This window comes from Gossypium arboreum, chromosome 11, assembly GCF_025698485.1.
Source record: "Gossypium arboreum isolate Shixiya-1 chromosome 11, ASM2569848v2, whole genome shotgun sequence".
Lineage (NCBI taxonomy): Eukaryota > Viridiplantae > Streptophyta > Magnoliopsida > Malvales > Malvaceae > Gossypium > Gossypium arboreum.
Window position 1 is genome coordinate 58,162,819 of NC_069080.1, and position 17,241 is coordinate 58,180,059.

The following is a 17,241-nucleotide window of genomic DNA, read 5'->3' on the forward strand; positions in this document are numbered from 1 at the left end:
TTCTCAATCCGATTTTTTATCTGAATCGCTTGTTTGTTCACAATCCTTTGTGGGTATCAATTTTTCTGATTTGAAATTCTTTTAGTTGTTAATATTCATATCAAGAATTTTAATTTAGGGTTTTATTAAACAATAAAAATCCAATCTTTTGTTTTTCAAGATTGAATAAAAGAGATAAAGGAATGCAAAGAAGACATACCTGAACCCTCCATTGAATCCATCTTTATGAAGTAGTCAATTTGATTTCAACTATTTTGATCTTAATAATAGTTTTTCCAATCAAATGAAAAAAAAACCATTGAAAAAAAAGAAGAGACTGAAGAAAAATTAAAAAGAGGAGATGAACAGATTTTTTAGTTAAGGTTTAGGTTTAAAAAATTTAATTAATTAAATTTTTTAATTAAAAATCTATTTTCATCCCATTTAGAAATCCAAGTTGGCATCTAAAATCTAGTTAGACTGTCACGTAGGATTACCGTTAGAGAGATAACGGAACTTAATGGTAGAGTGATCATTTCGTAACAAAATAGTAACATAAGTGACTAAAACGTAACATTTCAAACATAAGTGACTAAAATATAACCTGAGGCAAACAAAATTGACTATTTTTGTAGATTACCCTTATATTTTTATATCCATTGCAATCAATTAGAGCAATTAATTATATTACATTAAATGTTTTAAAAGAAAATGGAAGAAAAATAATATTAGGTGTATGATATTTTCTAACATTAACATTAAAAAACTACATTAAATGTTTAAAATCATTTAGCATTTTTATTTCATCTTCCTTCTACGTGCTGCTTTGCTATGAATCAATCAGGGCATCAACATTCGAAAAAGGTTTAATTTATTTCGTATTCTTATGTGTTTTTATATGTGAAAAATTACATACAATTTAAAATTTTTTAATAGTAAGTCAGAAATTATTCTTGAAAGAAATTAGATCAAGAATGGTTATCTAATACATTTAAAGATTAATTAATTAAATATGCTGTAAAAATATATAATATCAAATAAAATTGAACATACACAACAACAACAATAATAATAATAATAATAAAATACATAAAAACATGCATAGGCAACGTAACAATAATAAAAAAGGAGGTCTCATTTTTCCTTTTGCACTCAATTGAACACTTGAATTTTCAAAATGCATAAAAAAGACACTTAAACTTCTTCAAAAAAAGCAATTAAGCCCTTGCTTCTTCTTTTTTTTAACTCGATTGGATACTTAAACTTTTAAAATGCATAAAAAGACCCTTAAAATTTTTCAAAAAACAATTAAGCCCTCCTTTTATTAAAAATTAGAAAATATTATAAAAATAAAAAAATAATAAATTTTAGAAAAATTATTAAATTTTAATAAAATTTAAAATTTATTGGAAATTAGAAAATTTTTATGAAAGTAGTAAAAAATAAAAATGTAAAATTTTACAAAAATCATAAAAAAATTAATGACCCTAGTTTTTTTCAATTAAAGTCATCACGTGTATTAACATAGCGTGATATATAGCGAAAAATGATAAAAAATAAAATCAATAAAAGTTATAGAAAAATTATAAAATGCTTCTTTTGGTACAATAATTTTTATAATTTTTTAAGAAATTTATATTTCTTTAAATTTTTATAATTTTCTTACTTAATTTATAAAATTTTATAATTATTTTATATTTCTATATATTTTATAAATTTTACAATTTTTATAAAATTTTATAAAATTTTATATTTTTACGATTTTTATATTTTTTTTCTAATTTTTAATATTTTAATTTTTATTAAAATTTAATAATATTTATAGCTTTTTTGATTTTAATTTTTTATAATTTTAATAAAAGCAGGGCTTAATTACTTTTTTTGAAAAAATTTAATGGTCTTTTGATGCATTTTGAAAGTTTAAGTACCCAAATAAGTGTAAAAAAAGTAGGGGCTTAATTGATTTTTTTTGAAAAAATTTGAGGGCTTTTTGCACCCTTAAGCCTAAAGAAGAATTAGTGCCTACAAAGATTCCAAAGGAGGAAGAAAAAAATTCTATGTAATATTTTAAAGACATAATTGTTGAAAAAACCCTCAACATTTATGGTTTTTGGTTTTGTGCCATTGATTTTTTTTTTTTGGATTGATGTCCTTAACGTTGCAATTTTTTCACAAATCAACCTAAATTTAACGGAAAACGTCAGTTAACTGTCAATCAAGCATCGATCAATGAAATAGCCTATGTTGCGTGCTAACATGTCAAAAATAAAGAATTAAATATGAGATTAAAAAGAAATAAATAGTTTATAAAAATAAATTTAACCCTAAAATTAAAACCTATCATTAAAATCCTTAATCCCGTATTCTCAAATCTTGAAATCCCTAAAACTCTTACCATGAAATTGGTAAATGTATTATAATTTTTGTTCTTTTCCAAAGCTTCAATAGACACCAACCAAATTTATTCTTTCACCATTGCTCTCCATCAAAGAAAAAAAAATAAAAAAGAGAGTAGAAAAAGTAGTTATTTTGAATACAGATAACACACAGAATCAATCTCCTTTCCACTTTGAACAAAAAGGCAAAAATAGAGAGTTTCAACGCCAAAGATCTATCAACAATAGGGGGCATAGCAACCATTTCCCTTCTTCATTCCTTCATTCCCACCCATTGGCTTCCTTTCTCCATTGTCATACGGACATAGAAATGGAGAAGAAACAGTGTATAAACTTGCTTCACTTTTGCTTAGAGTTCTTGGTGGTAGCTTGGAACGACAGAAATGTGCAAGTGTACACAATCACAACAAGTAATAAAGTGACTAGTAAATGTCGAGTTATCATACCCATAGGGAATGTGAAAAGAATTTATTTATGAATGCAATTAAAACACTTTGGTGAAGAAAAATATTTTGATTTTGAGGAAGTGATTAAAAACTAAAATTTAACTAAGTAAAATAAAATAAAATAAAAATTCACGATTTTAAAAGATGATTTTAATGAAGATGACAAAATTGTGTTAGATTAATTACATTTCTTAACTTAGAATTACTAAACGCATGTTAATGTTGTTACGAATAAATTCACGGTAACTCGGTAATTTGCTAACTAATCTCTTGAACACTTTCCAATGCCAATTCAAACAATTAATCAATCTTCATAAGCACATAAAAGGTAAAGTGAGGTAACAATGTATTCCTACCTTTAAACAGTTTAATCACAATAATCTTGCAAGTTATCCAATGCTAATGTATCGTCTAATACCATCGCTAATTTAGCCCTCAGCTACCTTAGAAGATTAAACATGTATTGATTAAGTATTGTGTTAATTAATTATAATTTCAGCACGATTAAATAATTAATTCATTAGTTACCTTACAATTATAATGCAAGAATAACTTAATCATGATTTTACTTAATCAAACAACTTATCAAGGCCATAACAACACAAACACAATTTTTAATAACTTAAGTGGACGAAATGCAATCAACCTAACACGAATTAAATTTAAGCCATATTAATTAAATTAAACATATCAACATCACAAGTATTCATATACATGTTCATAACAACAACAATAAAAATTATAGGATAGGGAACTAGAATCAAATCCGGTGTTTCTCCGAAGTTTGACTAGTTTGCTCTGCTCCTCCTTCTCCGCTTGCTTTTATTGAATCGAGGCTTCTACGAGCACTTGAATGCTGCTTCCAAAGGTGGTTGAAAGGCTCTTTTTCAAGAGGAGAAATCAAGAAGGGAATGGAAGGGAAAAAGAAGAACAAAGGAAGGGGTTTTGAAAAGAGAAAGTGAGAGAGAAGTGAAGAATGAAAGAATGAGAGGTGTGCTTGAAATGAGCAGCCAAGGGGGTATTTATAGGTTGGATAGGCTTTTAAAAATAGCAAAAATAAGCAACCATAGAAACCCCCCATGGCCAGCCACACATGTGGCAAGTTTGAAGCTTTCAAACTTGCTAAATTTAGCTAGGGGCAAATCTACAAAAGCTTGTTAGGTGGAGGCGTTTGAATGCAATTTCAAGGAAACATCAAGGGCAGTTTTGAAAGCCAAATAATCAACTAAATAAGTTGATTGGGTCAGCATATAGGATGGTTTTGGGCAGCCCAGTTGCTCAATTGGATCAATCTCTCAGTTTAGCACAATTGGACCTCTTTTCATAATTAATTAATAATAATTATTTAACCCAAAATAAATTAGATTAAAATTAAATTAATTATATTATGAATTAATATTCATAATTTGGACTGTCTTAGGCTGAAAAATTAATTTGCCTCGATGCTTCAAAAATTGTTTCTCAGTTTTGCGCTTCTAGCAGTATTTGCTAAGCCAATTTTCACCGTTTGTGCGAATTTGTCGAAAATAAATCAAAATTTATTATAAAATTAATTAAAATTAAACATGTTAATAATTTAAGTACATTTTAATTATTTTATAATTATTATATATTTATTATATATTTATAGACAAGAATTACTACGAAATTGCTTGAATTTGAGTTAAAAAGGGCATGAAAAAGTGTATATATTTTCGTGTTTCCATAGCTATATACTGTTATTTTTGTCTAGAAAGGGTGGGCACAGTCATTCTCATAATCAACCTATGGAGAAAATGGCTATCGCTAGTCTTGTGCTTGTTCTAGCATTGTCTCATTGCGCTACCACTCTTCTTGTGTTTTTAGCTATTGGAAACTCATCATCGATGATAAGTTTTAGGTATTTCATGATTTGGGAATAAGAGATTAGGGGTTTTAATGATAGGTTTTAATTTTAGGGTTAAAATTATTTTTTAAAATTTCATATTTAATTTTTTTATTTTTGACATGTCAGCATGCCACAGAGGTTACTTTGTTAGCCGGTGTTTGACTGACAGTCAACTGATGTTGTAACAGGCCGTTTTTAGCTAAATCAGAATAGTAATTTCAAAACCACAAATCTAAGATCAAAAAATTATTTTAATATTATTTTAAATGTTTACAGGATGATAGCATGTATATGTGAAAGTTTCGTGAATAATTTTATCATTGAATTCTTAATTCGGTAAAAAAGACTAAATCGGATCTTTAGACAGTATTTAGACAAATTTATTGTTGTGTTCATTGATAACATTCTGATCTATTCACTAGACGAGTCTGAACATGCTGAGCATTTGAGGATTGTGTTACAAACCTTAAGAGATAAGCAACTGTATGCTAAATTCAGTAAATGTGAGTTTTGGTTTAGAGAAGTCAAATTTTTAGGGCATATTGTTTCAGTTGAAGGTATATGAGTTGACTCGAGCAAGATTTTTGCAGTTGTTCATTGGAAACCACTTAGAAATATATTCGAAGTCAGAATTTTTCTGGGGTTAGCCAGTTACTATCGACATTTTGTCAAAGGATTCTCGATGATTGCTACATCAATGACCAGACTATTACAGAAAGATGTGAAGATTGAGTGGTCTGAGAAGTGTCAATAGGGTTTTGATTAATTGAAAGCCTTATTAACCGAAGCACCAATATTGGTTCAACCTGAGTCAGGTAAAGATTTTATGATTTATAGCGACGCGTCATTGAACGGTTCGGGTTACGTGTTAATGCAAGAAGGAAAAGTGATAGCTTATGCCTCCAGACAGTTGAAGCTGCATGAAAAGAATTATCCGACATACGATTTAGAGTTGGCCGCTATATTTTTTTCATTGAAAATTTGGCGACATCATTTATTTGGTGAGAAGTGTGGCATCTTTAATAATCACAAGAGCTTGAAGTACTTAATGACTCAGAAATATTTGAATTTGCAACAACGGAGATGGCTCGAGCTACTAAAAGACTATGAGTTAGTAATCAATTATCATCCGGGAAAAGCAAATGTAGTCGCAGATGCTTTAAGTAAAAAACCTCTATTTTCTTTAGAGCGATGAATACGAGATTGACTATGTCTTTGATGGTTTGATATTAGCTAAGTTGAAAGCCAAACCTATTTTTCTTCAGCAAATTTGTGAAGCTCAAAAGTGCAATACTAAGTTGCAAGCTAAAAGAATGCAGTGTAAGTCGAATAGTGATTCAGATTATCAGATCGAAGCTGATGATTGTTTAATGTTCCAAAATAAAATCTTTGTACAAAGAATTATGAGCTTATTTAGAAAATTTTGCACGAAGCGCATTTTGGTTGTTTATCTGTTCACCAGGAGAGTACCAAAATGTACAATGATTTGAAATAGTTATATTGGTGGTCGGGCATGAAACGAGATATTTCAGAATTTGTTTTAAGGTGTTTGATTTGTCAGCAAGTGAAAGCCAAGCATCAAGTGCCTTTGGGATTACTACAGACAGTGATAATACCAGAGTGGAAATAGGATAGAGTTACGATAGATTTCGTATTGGGGTTACCCCTGACTTCGAAAAAGAAAGATGTTGTTTGGGTTGTAGTTGATAGATCAATGACATTGGCACATTTTATACTAGTACGTATTGATTATTCACTTGATAAATTGGTTGAATTGTACATCTCTGAGATAGTTAGATTGCACAGAGTGTCAGTTTCGATTATTTCGGATAGAGATACGAGGTTCACGTCGAGATTTTGTAAGAAATTGCAAGAAGCCCTGGGTATGAAGTTGAAATTTAGTACTGCATTTCATCCACAAACCGACGGTCAGTCTGAGAGAGTAATTCAGATTCTTGAAGATATGCTCCGATGTTGTGTTTTACAGTTTGAATCAACTGGGAGAAATATTTGGGCACTGTCAACGCCACATGGGCATGTGCCCGGCCGTGTGGCTGGCCATGTGCGAGACACGGTCGTGTGGCTGGTGAAGGTGTGGTCGTATGGCCCATACGGGCGTGTGGGTTTGGGTCAGGCCGTGTGGGCCACATAGGCAAGGCAATTCTAAGCGTGTGGGCTATACAGGCATATAGCCCCAGAATTTTGAAATTTTCTCTAGGGTCAGACGAGTCATTCCGATCAATTGTGGGCCTACCGTAGGGTCGGTAAGGGCTAACCAAACATTATTTCATGTGATCTAATACTCTGATAGACTGATTTGAGTAGGAAATTGATATGTATGTCTAGTTGTATTATTAAGTATGTATTTATCTATATACGAGCATGTTAAGCATGTTTATTATGTTATTTTGGCATCTTTATTCTGTATCTGTGTTTGGGGTGGGATTTGTATATGTGGAGGAAGTGATCTGTATGGCGACCTTTCGCCTATATTCTGGCAACTTGACTGCATATTATCTATTATGTATCGCATCAACACTATATGGTGTATAGGGATGGGTGGGTGTTTTTAACCCCACATGGTGTGATGGAATGGTCAGAGATGGTGTGTAGAGGATGGGGGTAGGATTCAGTATATATGTTCTGTTAATCTGATGGGGGTAGGATTCGGTATATATGTTCTGTTAATCTGACTCTAATATTTGTATCTATTATAGGCTTAGGTCCGAATCTGTATATGATTGTATATGAAATACTATGTATGTTGCATGAATATTTCTGTTGGGTTACACACTCAGTTTACGAAAAATCACTTCTGTTCACCTGTGTTGTTCAAGTAATTTACAGACATAGGCGGGTCAGTGCGACGGAGGCTCAACGGTGACCGCTTGACGAAAAATTGTTTTCATTATTATAATTTAATGGTTTTTACTAAAATTCCGGTTTTTGCGAGAGTTTTGTAATTTTTGGACTCTCTGGTCTTTTTGGACTGTTTAGTTTAATTTTTTGGTTTGGTTGCATTATAATTTCTACACTGTGACGATTCGACAAATTATCGATTTTATGCAAACAAATGTTATGGTTTTGATTTAAACGGGTTTTCAAACTTCCGCTGTGAAATGATTTGGTTAAGCTTAAAGGATAACATGTAACGGTCATTAATAAATATATAAATGAATATGTTTTATTAAACTTGGACGTTTTGTTGAAGTATCATCGGTTTCAAACCCTTTTTCGTGACACTCTTGGATTCGGCCATAATATCTAAGCCAGGTTTGGGTTGTTACAAGCCCACACTTGGTAGATGTGAGCTTGAGGATAATGGAGAAGATTTCTCGATCGAAGTGTTCATCCTAGACAAATCGAAAATGTATAGTTTTGATTAAGTGTTTATTACTTTAGATATCACAACTAAGTTCTTGTTGTGAAAAAAAAAATTAAAACTCTGGTTTTCCCTTAAATTTATTTTCCGTTGCGTTTTCTAAACTCGATTTTCCAACAATTAGTATCAGAGTCAGGTTGTGATGTATCTATAAGTATAAAAAATAATCAAAATATATTTCTTGTAACACCCTTAACCCGTATCTGTCGCCGGACTAGGGTCACAAGGCATTACTGAACATAAGCACAATTCTGAACTTTCTCATACTATCACAAGTCATACTCTTATAGATATGTAGAGCATATAATTAATTAAATATAAGCATATTACATATATAAATCACAGGTTAATCACTTTAATGATAAGTGAATACTAAAATAAAAATTAAAGATTTTATTTCTTAATTCTATACATGCAGGATTAACCAATTAAGTCATATTACAAGGCATTATCAATTTCATAAATAATCAATAATATTTCACTAAACATTTAAGTAATATCAATTCCATCATTCAGCTTAAGTTAGAAGTTTACCAAATACACATCCGCATACAAATATATACATATATATGTTACTTATTAATTAACCATTTTACTATCAATACATTCCTAACACATACTCAATATTTACCTTCATCAATTGTACCTATTTTACAAATCATATAAGCATGATATATGCATATGCATTTCCAAAACAAACCAAATCATAAGGACAAGTATTATTCGATTTTACACATATACCAACCATAGTATAAGTGCATTTATACATATACATTTATAAATTCAACTAACAAAGCATTTCTGATTAAATTAGCACATATCTTTTACCATAATAAACAATTCATGAATTATACATATCATTATTCCGAACCATAAGGGAACACCGAATATACCCTATGCATGTATCTTAATTGTCACCTAACTAGTAGGTGATATACTTAGCTCATTTAACAATCATTATATATCATGTAGCTGAAACACATAAACAACTTCATAAACATTATAATACCTTGGATATATTTTTAACATAAGTTTAGTCCAAGACCAAATATTAACACATCCCTTATCATATAAACTACCGCAATTCACATGAAAATATATATATATATATGTGCCTAACTAATAGTCAATTATAGTCAATATCTCTTACTATCATTTAACTGAATGTATTAGTCAACTAAATGAGGTTATTACTATCATTACAAGTCATAACCGAAGCATTTCAACCAAAAGTAACATAACAAATATACTTCATACTTACCAGTATACCATGGTTGAATTATTCAAACCACATCCAGCTCACCAATCAACTTCAATGCACAAAAAAGCATATCACAAATATTATTCAACCATAGCACCTAATATTATAACTAAAATGAACACAAACCATAATTTAACGTAACTGATTTCAAGCAAGGTAGTTAAGCCACTTTCGCATGGCTTTAATACATACTCATTCAAAACAATTAACTTTAAGACTAGCCTATACATGCCACATAACCGAGTCTCAAAATATTATTTACTGAAATGATAACCGTATAGTGTGATGTCATCTCCACTGACTTCCAACTCGAGCAGATCTCTGAAAATCTATAAACATAGGAAAAACACACAGAATAAGCTTTGAGAGCTTAGTAAGCTATAAGCAAATAAATAACTCATTGTCAATATCGATTTAATTACCAAACCAATTTATACTATCATAATCACATTTAACTTCAAACTTATAATTTCATATAATACATATACTTTCACTTTTACCAAATATCCATACAACTAATATTAATATATATATCATTCAAATTTCAAAGCCACATTATCAATAATTAACTGAATAAATATATAAACTCATATACATATATTCATGAATCACTTATCATTATTCTTTCTTTATATCATTTAGGCAATATATAATCATTTATATAAATTTGCACATAGGCCACAATATGATATCACTATACATAACCTTTGAACGAATGTACTATAACTATTATCAATGTAACATTCAATTTCAAAACCATAATACCATTATATAATCGAATATACACACCCACAAACATATATTCTTGGATCAAACTTTAATATCTCATAATTACACTTATCGTGTAGCCGAATATACATGTATCTATACCAAAATGTCATACACTATGAAAATCATATTATTAATGCATAAAGTCGAATCTTTAAACACTTGTTTTCATATACTCATGTCTCAAACCTTTATACCACATAATTATGCTTAACTTTGGCTGAATATATTTCACAATTACTCACAAATTTCAGACTAACATCATACATATGTTTGTATCACATATCAAATAATCAGCTTACCTTATTTTCAAGTAAACAAAAAGCTAACTCATACCTAATCATTTAGCTCGTTTAACGTATTCAATTACCACATCAGCATAAAGTCTTTTAGGCATAAACTTATAATAATTCACTGGCATAAAGCCTGCTAGGCCTAAGCCTGAATCTCAGACCGGCACAAGGCCTGCTAAACTCAAAGTCTGATTTTATACACTGACAATAAGCCTGTTAGGCATAAGCCCGATTTAATTCACCAGCACAAGGCTTGCTAGTCTCAAAGCCCGAATATCACTATTATAAAGTTGTCTCATAAACAATTCATATATCAAAAATTCCAAATATTCCATATAGTTTATACGGACTTTCAAATGTTATAACTCAGTCGAAACGAATGCATGAACATAGTTACCATGCTTATACACATTCGGCATTAGCATATATTAATTCATATATTTCATTTCAGCATATATACTTTGTATTAATTAAAATTAAGTATGTTTATTTGCTTGTAAACTTACCTCAGACAACGGTAATTAGGACGAGACAACTAGTCGGCAACTTTGGTTTTTCCCCGGTCCAAATCCGATTTCTACATTTCTTGATCTAATTCAATACAAATTCAACTTATTTAATCATATATTCAATCAAATTCATCCAAAAAACACATAAATAGGCTAATTACAATTTTGCCCCTGACATTTCACATTTTTCGCATTTAGTCCCTATTTCACAAAACACAAAATACACATACTTTCACTAAACTCTAGTATAGTTGAATTTTTCTAAGGTTTCTAAGGTTCATAACAGCCCATTTCTTTCATTTATTTCACATTTTGACCCCTTAATTTACAAAATCCACAATTTAATCCCAAATTTGGATTTTTATCAAAAACCACTTAATTAAACATAATAATCTATCAACAAATATTCATTTTTCATCATCAAACAACAAAAACATCAAGCTATCATTAATAGCAATTCTCCAATTCATCATCAAATTCGAAAATTGAAGCATGGGTTTACTAGTATTTAAAGCAACGATCACAAAAACATAGAAATTATCAAAAACCAAACAAAATTCACTTACCAACTCAAGCTAACCATAGCCAAATGTTCAACAAGCTTTCATCTTTTCCTTTCTTTTGATTTTCGGCAAAAACAAAGGTGATAATGGCTTTATTTTCATGCATTTGATTTATTTTATTAACTTATTTTACTAATTTACAAAACTAACCTTTAAAAATAATCCATTTAACAACTTTGCCAAACCATTAATTCCACTAACTTTATAATGGTTCAATTTCATCATAAGGACCTTAAATTTATTTAATAAAAGCAAATAGGCACTTTTAACAAATGGCTAGCCACTTTTACATTTTACGCGATTAAGTCATTTTTTTCAAATTAAGCACACAAATAATAAAATTTCCACACGAAACTTTCACAGATATCAATTCACATATTATAAGCATGGAAAATGATATTAAAATATTTTTCTAACTCGGATTCGTGGTCCCGAAACCACCGTTTCGATTAGGGTCTAAATCGGGCTATTACATTTCTCTTCTTCTTAAATGACTTGATTACATAGAAAGTGAAGTTCTTTAGATCTTATGCATGTTTTGAGTTATATATGGGAATGGGTGTGATATTATATATTTGTTATATAATTATTTTTTATTGTCGAGGTTGTGATTCTTAGGAAATAGACATAGGACTATTTTTTAAAATTCATAGAATTCTTGTGAGCTAGAAACGAACATGGATTTAAATGTAATTAATCAAAAGGAGTACATGACAAGGAGAAGATGGAGCGATGGCAATTGAAGACCCAAGAAATGCCTTGTGGCAAAAAACTATGTAATTTTATTTTTTCATTCATTTTCTAGAAATTTTGTAGCACCCCAAACCTGGCCCAGACGTTATGGCCGGATCCGACATGCCACATCGAAGCGTTCAAAACATTTTATATTGTTGATCCAGAAAAAAACCTACTTAGTGTTTTAAAAGATAATTTCATTATAGGTTAAAGTGAATGGAAGTCAGCACCGGTAGGAAACCGGAAAAGAGGTGGTGAGTCCATCGGACCGCTAAGTACCAAGCCCCCTTTGGATCCAATCCTAGACATGCATACTGCCATTGCCACACCTTAACGTCATGGATATTTCTAGGAAACCGATTTGATTAAGTCATTTTTAGGAAAAGTGATTAATTTTGAAAAATACTTTCATTGCGGAAGCTTTGCTTGTTGTCGTGTTATTTTGAAATCAACTGTTGTTTTTGAAAACGCGCCCTAAAGCTATCCAATTTCAACAGTTAAAATAAGTAATACCTATCTTAGTAATACATATTAAAACCATTAAAAATAATTAAGCAGCCTTATTACATTTAAAAACTCAAAACTTCAAACGTAAATAAATGGATGTCCAGTTCACCAGAAGAAAACCAAACTTTCAGAACGGGTGGCCAATCCGAATTCCCTCATAGCTCCAAGCCCACTATGGTTGGGGATTTCCTGCGTGGATGAAAATAAAAGGGGTGAGTTTGGGGAAACTCACTGTGTAAGGAAAACCCATTCAAAGCCCAAGTCACTTAAGCCTATTGGGCATAAGCCCATTCAGTAATAGATGGTCTTGGGCGAGCCCTTTTGATTACAATAAACCGGGCCTTAGCCCTTATTCAGATAATGTATGGCCCATAGGCCCATTTCAAAATACATGCAACATCAAGAAACATATGCAAGCCCATTTGGGAGACTACTCAACCCACCAACCACTACACTCCACCCGTACCACCCATACACTCCATGTGGGAATAGCTCAACCCACCCAAATTTAACACTCCACGATTGCGTACTTTGCTGCTCGATTATCAAAGAATTGAGGCAAAGCCTCCAAGACGTGGACAAGCCACTTTCAGTACTTCCTCCGTCAATATCCCAGTCCATGCATCGATAATAACAACATGGCATGCAAGAAATAACAACAATCAAACATGCATTTAGGTCAATTTAACCCTAGGGGTATTTTGGTAATTTATCTACTAGGGGTAAAACTGTAAATTTTCCACTTTTAAAGGTATTTCAGTAATTTATCTATTTTAGGGTTTTTCATGCATATTCCTACTTTTCACGTACTAACAGAATCAGGTACCGAGGATTCTTACCGAATTGGGCCCGTTGGCCCATCATTCCAATTTTGGCCCATTAAGCCCAAAAATATCGAGGGCATAGAAATCATGCACTTTGCAGTCCAAACATTGCAACTTACCTAAAACATTAATCGATTTACCTCGCGTGCATTCGCACACTCGCAAATCTACAAAATACCGGTTTTCGGCATTTCGGCTTTTCGACTTTTGCCGATCTAGACTAAGAAAGAGGGTGTTAGTTACACACCTATTTGCGACGATATGCTGACGAGATCCACACACGAACCACCTACAATTGGATTACTAACACGTTAATCTAACTATTCGAATACAAACTACGTATTAACCACTTACAATATTCAGCCAACCACACCTACAGATCATAGTAAGCTTATAAGAAATCAATAAGCAACTCATTAACAAATTTTTGTCAATGTTTACCACATAATCATAATTTCACTGCAAGCTGTCTTCCTGAGCAACAGTCACTAAATCATTTATAGCTAGAGCTACGAAACTCCAAATCAAGTGCCGTTAATTTTCCCTGAAAATAGACTCATATATCTTATATCCATAAAATTTTCAGAATTTTTAGTTTGGCCAATCAATACCAGATTTTTCTCAAAGTTTTGGATGTTTCACTGTTTGACTAATCTGACCACTCTTCATTACGAATCAAATTTCTCATTGTACAGAATTCAAAATATGTTCTCGTTTATTTCATTTGAAACTAGACTCAATAGGATTTAATTACATGATTTATTCAGCTTCTAATTCATCTCCCACAATTTATGGTGATTTCCAAAGTCACGTTACTGCTGCTGCCCCAAACAGATTTATTACCAAATCACTCTTTCACACATACCTTGCATGCATGTTATTTAAACATGTATATCACCAATCAGTCATCACATATCTATGATTTTACTTAAGTATAATCTCCATTTCATCATTTTAAAGCACAACATGTTAGCTGATTTTTCCCTTTAACATCTAAGGCACATGCATGCTCATTTGTTTGGCTCAACTTCACCTATCTTCCATTTTTCATCAAAAGAACATGAAACAACAACCATTTCCTTCATTTTAATTCATGACTAAATGCTCACAACACAACTAAAAATCAAAATATACTTCAAGAGTTAAGGTAGAATCAAGAAGAACTCATGAACCTCAAAATAGAAGCAAGGTACCAAGAACTTACCTTCAATTTTCCTCCTCCTAATGACCGAATACTCAAGAGCTTTCTCCTCTCCTTTCTCTTCTCTAACTTTCAGCTATGATGAACAAAGATGGACAAAACTTTGTTCTTTTCACCCCTTTTTCTTTTAATAAAACTTCATATTTCATCCATTTAATTCTTTAATACAAAAGACATGAAATTCTTATCATGAAACATTTACCTAACCCATTATCATGAAACATTTACCTAACCCATTATCATGAAACATTTACCTAACCTATTATCATGGAACATTTACCTAACCTATTATCAATTTGTATCAATTTGTACCATAAATTATGGATATCAAGTGCACATTTTGTCTACAACAACATGATGGCTGGCCACTTCATGTAAAATGGGAGGTTTGTCATGCAAATCCTCCTATTTTGCACTCCTATTTATTTGGTCACTTCAATTTAGCCTATAGCATTTTCAAACATTTTCACATAGGTCCTATTTCATAATTTCACTCACAAATGACAAAATTAAAGCATGAAATTTTGCCAACATTCACAGAATTCCCGAAAATTGGGACGTTACAAATTTAACCTTGGAAACATTGGTTGGCAATTTTATTTTAATTATCTATCTTCTTATATATCTGTTTTATAATTTTTTATAATATTTATATTATGTAATGTTATAATTGTGATATATATATATCAGATGATCCACAGTTGATTGATTAAAAAATAAGAAGTATGGTCATGAGAAAATACATGTGCTGTATTATTTCATTCACTTCTTTAGGTTATTCGATTGTTATGAGAAGTGTAGTAATGAGAATGTGCATGTATAAGATTGGCTTTGGCTAGGAAAGGCTTGGTTTTTAAGCAATTAAATTTGATTCACCTCCCTTTTCTCAGACCCTACTTGGTGTACGATTCACATTCACTTCTCTTGTTTTTCCTTTAAAAGAAAAACTGTGGAAAATCAAAATTATTTATTTTTATGATTGATTGATTATTGTGAATGAATATTATAAAATTTTTATAGCATGCCATGCATATATTGGAAGCATGTCATGTAGATTAAGTAAGAACGTCACTAGGACTATTGTATGATCATTCTTGAAATTTGGGATAAAAACCTTGCATGTTTTTAAAATATTGAGTGAGAGAAGGTCCTTGAACAAGACCTATGGCTGCACCCCAAGGTAATCTTTATCATGTGGGTTCACTAGATGAGATTTCCTTTTAAGGAAAACTAGTCATGCATGACTCTCAAAGACATTGTCCCAAGATGACTCACAAAATGAAAGCACGTTCATGATTAGTGTTGAGTCAATGGTTACACACTCAAGATCGTCTATTATTAAATAGTTTCCCAAGAAATGATATTTAAGCCAGAGATGATGATCAAATGTTAAACGGTCGTTGGTTCATGTTGTAATAACCCGTTTTTAGGGTTAATCGGAATAGTGGTTTCGGTGCCACTAAATCCGACTAGTAGGTTTGTAAATATTATATTTAATATTTACGAGTTAATTGTGATTTTAAAAATATTTTTGCTATTGTGAATTTTATTTTATAAGTGATTTATTAAGTTTAAGTGGTATGACTCTAAGGTTAAGTGCGTTTAGAAAATGAGGTATCGGGACCTCATTTCTATAAATTGAGTCGTAAATATTTTTATAAATATTTACGGAGTGGAAATAAGATGGTATTAAAGTTTCATTGAAAAATTTTATCGTTTCGATAGTTAATTAAGCAAAAAGGACTAAATCGCGTAAAACACAAAAGTTGCATGCTATTAGAAAAAGGTGTTATTTTTCTTTGGCTTTTAAAGTGAAGGTCCTCAAATGGTAAGTAAGCCATTTGAATTGTGAGTGGACATGTTTGGTAATGCATGAAATATTTTAGTGGTTTTACATTAAGGGTAAAATTGTAAATAGATTATTAAAGGTTAATTAAATAAATAAAACATGAAAATGCATGAAAAGTTCATCTCTTTTAGCCGAATATGAAAGAAAAGAAAGCCATGGTTGTTCTTTTAAGGTTCGGCCATTCATCTTCATGCATGTATGTAACGTCCCGTACCCGAGACTGTCTCCGGAGTCGAACACGAGGTGTTAACAGACTTAATTCATTACTTAAACAGCTCAAACAATTTATTTTTAAAATTTTCAGTCAAACTAACAATCTACGTCATAGTCGCTTAAAAATTCATATCTCGAGTTACGAAACTCGAAATCCAATTCCGTAAATTTTCCATAAAAATAGACTCATATATATATTTACTAATTTTTTTTCTAGAATTTTTGATCGAGCTAATTAGTACAGTTTATTAGTTAAAGTCTCCCCTGTTTCAGGGTTCAACTGCTCTGACCTCTGTGTATTACGAATTAGATATCTCCCTGTACAGAGTTTCAATGACTATGCCGTTTGTTTCTAATAAAACTAGACTCAATAAGGAATCTGTACATATAAATAATGACTTCTAATTATCTTTGACTAATTTATGATGAATTTCTAAAGTCAGAATAG

General features: G+C 31.0%; 1 long non-coding RNA gene across 1 annotated transcript; it reads right to left on the reverse strand.

Annotated features, from left to right (window-relative positions):
- Nucleotides 1-12,636: 12,636 nt before the first annotated feature.
- Nucleotides 12,637-14,900, reverse strand: LOC128283534 (uncharacterized). The gene is made up of 3 exons (XR_008273896.1): nucleotides 14,735-14,900; nucleotides 13,778-13,819; nucleotides 12,637-12,895 (listed from the first exon to the last, which is right to left on the reverse strand). It is a non-coding gene; the product is annotated as an uncharacterized LOC128283534 (long non-coding RNA).
- Nucleotides 14,901-17,241: the final 2,341 nt, after the last annotated feature.